Here is a 4,790-nt window from a genome sequence, read left to right on the forward strand (position 1 = left end):
TGGGTGAAATTGACAACTATCTACCCATCATCATATAAAGCCTCCTCTATGCTGCTTCTCTTATGTCCAAGCATAGCCTAATAGCCCTACCCTCAGCCTCTCCTTTGGATTGAAGTCACTAAGGCCTTTGTGAAGTTTCAGTAACTGGCCTGGAACAAAGGGGAGTCTTTCAGCTATTAACTTAGCTCTAGCTGAGAGCAGGACCTGAGCAATGGCATTCAGGATGAGTAAATTTCAGAGAGAGGAAAATTGGAGTGCACCTACAAGTTAGGGAGTCCCCAAACCCACCCTTACCTTTGACATCAACTTCAAGTTCTGAGGTTCCCAAGACTTTGATTATTCACTAGAAGGACCCACAGAATTAACTGAAAACTGTACACTTAAAATTACAGTTGATATGCTGAAAGAATACAAATTAGAGTCAGCCAAGGGAAGAACACATGGGGCAGAGTCCAGGAGAGTTCCACATGGCTTCTCTCCCAGTGAAGCCATGAACAGCCAGGCTACTCCTGAGAACTGTGTAACAATACACACCAAATGCTACCAACTGGGGAAGTGCACCTGTGTCTTAGTGTCCAGAGTTTTTATTGGGGTTTGGTCATGAAGATATGGTTGATTATGTGACCATCAGGTACTGACCTTTAGTCTCCAGCCTTTCTGGATGTCAAGTTGATACTACATAGCCCAAAGTCCCCACTTTGGCCAAGACTCTCTTGTGGAAAAATAATCACTTCTGTTTTAGTGTCTGCATTTGTTATAGCATTTATATCACAGATATAGGAGTCGTGTCAGTATGAACACACCTAATATTTGGAGGCAGGCCCCAGTGTGAAGTAGGGATAGATTTAAAGAAACAACTTTAGCTAGGTAGAAGAAATGACTTCAAAAGGTCTGTTATACAATATGCTGACTATCGTTAATGACAATGTATTGTATTTTGAAAATCACTGAGTGTGCTTTTTTTTTTTTTTTTTTTTTTTTTTTTAAGCAGAGTTTTCACTCTTGTTGCCCAGGCTGGAGTACAATGGTGCGATTTCAGCTCATTGCAACTTCCACCTCCCAGATTCAAGCAATTCTCCTGCCTCAGCCTCCCAAGTAGTTGGGATTACAGGCATGCACCACCACGCCCGGCTAATTTTTTGTATTTAGTAGAGATGGGGTTTTACCATGTTGGTCAGGCTGGTCTTGAACTCCTGACCTCAGGTGATCCACCCACCTCAGCCTCCCAAATTGCTGGGATTATAGGCATGAGCCACCTCGCCTGGCCGAGAGTAGACAAAAACGTCATACTATGTGAGATAACACATATGTTAATTAATGCAATTGAGCCATTCCACAATGTATACATATTTCAAAACATCATGTTGTTCACAACAAATATATAAAATTTTTATTTTCAATTAAAATTAAATTTTAAAAAAGAAACAACTTATCTATCTAGAAAGTCATTACATTTTCATATTTTTGTCCTGATATGATTACTTGTTCTACTACCATCTATATCTCGTGATACACTTGTGCAGAACTATTGTTTTGTTTTGGTTTTAGAGACAGGATCTCTGTTGCCCAGGCTGGAGTGCAGTGGTGTGATCACAGCTCACTGTAGCCTTGATCTCCCGAGCTCAAGCTCAAGTGATCCTCTCTCCTCAGCCTCCTAAGTAGCTGGAACTACAGGTGCACACCACCATACCTGACTAATTTTATTTTTCAGCTTTTTAGTTTTTGTAGAGACAGGATCTCATTATATTGCCCAGGCTGGTCTCTCAAACTCCTGGGTTCAAGTGATCCTCCCACATCAGCCTCCCAAAATGCTGAGATTACAGGTGTGAGCCACCGTACCTGGCCAGAACTATTTAGCATAGCAATTAGATGACGATTAATGAAATCTAGTGTTTCCTCAGGCCAGTCATTTTCCATCAGTATTATATCCTGAGGAGGCTTTCACTTAGCTTCCTGATATATTTGATCATCAACAGCAGTACCGTCATTAGACTTATTCACATAAGGGGATGAATCTTACCCATGATGCCAGTGCTACACCATATCGTAGTATGGTTGCAGATGTAACCTGAAAAGTAAGTCAAAAGATACAGGCATATTACTAAAATCTCACTCAGTCATTATCAATTTGGTCCAGGTCACAATCATATTATACGACCAAGATGTCTCCCAGAGCAATGCCACCCACTCAGGTTTGCAGGTTTCCATTCAACCTTGTCAGGTTCCCAAAAGCAGGAGTGGTCTTTGCAACACATGGCTTCATCCTTTCAGGCATTTGCATGAAGCTAAAAGTCAATATCATCTTTATCAAGGCACCATTGTAATATTGGAATTCCCTTGTTGCATAACCCATCTATTCATTCATTTACCCTCAGCTACGATTCTTCCTTCTATCCATTTATCATTGTTTTTTGTTTCGTTTGGTTTTGTTTTGTTTAAAAAAAAATAGGATGGGGTCTTTCTGAGACTTACCCGGGCTAGTCTCAAACTCCTGGGTTCAAGAGATCCTGCCACTTCAGCCTCTCAAAGTGCTGGGATTACAGACATGAGCCACTGCACCCAGCCTATCATTGGTTTTTATCCAAACTTTTCTACCTTTGGAAGGGCTGTTAGTTTTAGCACTGTTCTGATACACACTGCTGATAGCAATACTGGTCTAGCAGGTGCTTCTCTCTCAGTTCACTTCTGTTTAATAGGGTGAGTTTACACACATACAGAACTAGTGGGCTATCTTGACCGCTAGGTAATAATATATCTGCATTCATCATCAAGACCAATTTTGCCAGATGGGCTGAAGGCACAGTCTACCCCATCAGGCGCTTGGGAATTCTGACATAAAAGTTCAAAAGTACAGTTACAGTTTCCTGCTTAGGGGTTATCCCTGCTCTTGCATCCAGTTGCAGCTCTGGTTCTGTGATCACTGAATCAGGTAGAAAGAAGTGTTAAAGTCATGCAGGGAAAAGAAAGTGCAGTGATGTGAAGAAGAGATGTATGGTCATATTAGCATTGTCCTCCAACCCCTCTTCCTGGATGGCACCCCAGAAATGGTCTCTGCCAATGAGAGAGCTGACACACAGTAAATACGGAATAACCACTCCTTTCTCGTTCCCCTGTTGCTGAGGTCTTAGCTGATGATAGCAAAGATGCACCATTTGCCAGGAGTGTGTTTGTGCTAATCAGATGTTGGCCTCAACATTTGTCTTTCTATAGTTATCCCATAAGGCAGGCAAAGGCCTTCACCCCCATGGGAAGGAGAATGTCCAAGGGCAGGAAGTGGGGGGTTCTCATTCACCAGGGCAAGAAGCAATTCCTTAGGTAGAAAATGAATCCTGAGTAGGGAAGAGATTCAGCCTCCTTTGATGCGGATTTTGAGTGGTCTAACTAGAGAGTTCCTAGGAGGTGAGGCTTAAGGATAGTGCAGCAGACAGAATAGCAGCCTCCCAAAGAAGTCCATGTTCTAATTCCTGAAACCTGTGTATCTGTGACCTTTTATGGCAAAAGGAACTTTGAAGATGTGATTCAGTTAAGGATCTTTAGATGGGAAATCATCCTGATGAGCCCATTTAATCAAAAGAGCCCTTTTAAGGGAAAGAAGGAGGCAGGAAAGTCAGAGTCTGAGAAGGAGATGTAACAAAGGAAGCAGAGCTCAGGGACAGAGGTTTGAAGATGCTGCACTGCTGTCTGTGAGGGTGGAGGAAGGCGCCACAAGCCAAGGAGTGCCGGCAGCCTCCAGCAGCCAGCAAAGGCAGGGAAACTGGTTCTCCCTTAGAGACTCCAGGAGGAACACAGCCCTGCTGATCCCTTGATTTTAGGACTTCTAACCCCCAAACTATAAGACAATAAACTTGTATTGTTTTAAACCACCACGTTTGTCAGTAATGTGCTACAGCAGGAACAAGAAACTCATACCAACAACATCAGCTGAGGAAGTCAGAAAGCAAGCTCCCCTGAATGACTATTTTCTGCTTTCTGTGGTCCCACAGGGTCTGTAAATAAAGAAAGCAAGACCAATTTTAGGACTATTTAACTTGGAATCCATAGCCCATAGAAAAGATTTGAGGAATCCTCATATGCCATGAAATTGTAAAATTTTACATGGCCAGTTTTGGTGAGAGATGGTCCAGGAATCCATGACTCCTGAAAGGTTAAGAACTACTCACCTTAACAAAGAGAAAAATCCAAGCCGAAAAAGAGCCCCACAGTCAATACGGAGAAGTGATGTCAGGAGCCAGATGAAAGAGAATATGGAATCTCTACACTCCAGGAGAAAGGTGAGGGGAAGATCTGGGTGGCTGTGTAAGCCTCAGGCTGGTGACCAGGCTGAGGATGATGGCAAAGGTGGCCTGCTCCTCTTTGGGGGTTGAGGATATGATCCTGGTTTAACGGAGATGCATAAACAAAAGTAAACAGAAATTCAGCTTCAGTCATCCTGAAAAAGGAGAATTTGCTTAATGCGCCCCACTATGCAGAATAATAGACACCCCAGCGTTTGTAGGAAACATAGAGAAGTGGCTTATGGTCTTTGGTTCGCCTTTCACTCTTTTCCTATCCCAAGTCAAGTCTCTGGGCTGGATCCAGGGAGGCAGAACATTTGTGCTGAGAAGTCATCCCAAGGAAGCCCTGCCAGCCATGGTTTCCCTAATCCCATTAAGACCACACCTTCAGGGATGTGGGCCAGCTCAGAGTCAGTGTAGAGCAAGTTACTGCTGTTAAAAACGGAGGCTCCCAAAAAGTTCCTGGCCATGAAAAGAAGGTCTTTTTCTTTGCCCATTAACTGCTAAATTATCATT

The 4,790-nt window shown here is 43.0% G+C and overlaps 1 long non-coding RNA gene across 1 annotated transcript; it reads right to left on the minus strand.

The window, feature by feature from the left end:
- Positions 1–1,687: 1,687 nt before the first annotated feature.
- On the minus strand, positions 1,688–4,546 carry LOC104005155 (uncharacterized). Its single transcript, XR_678348.3, has 3 exons — positions 4,161–4,546; positions 3,910–3,986; positions 1,688–2,068 (listed from the first exon to the last, which is right to left on the minus strand). It is a non-coding gene; the product is annotated as an uncharacterized LOC104005155 (long non-coding RNA).
- Between the last annotated feature and the right edge of the window lie 244 nt (positions 4,547–4,790).

This window comes from Pan troglodytes, chromosome 13 (assembly GCF_028858775.2).
Source record: "Pan troglodytes isolate AG18354 chromosome 13, NHGRI_mPanTro3-v2.0_pri, whole genome shotgun sequence".
In the NCBI taxonomy this organism is placed as follows: domain Eukaryota; kingdom Metazoa; phylum Chordata; class Mammalia; order Primates; family Hominidae; genus Pan; species Pan troglodytes.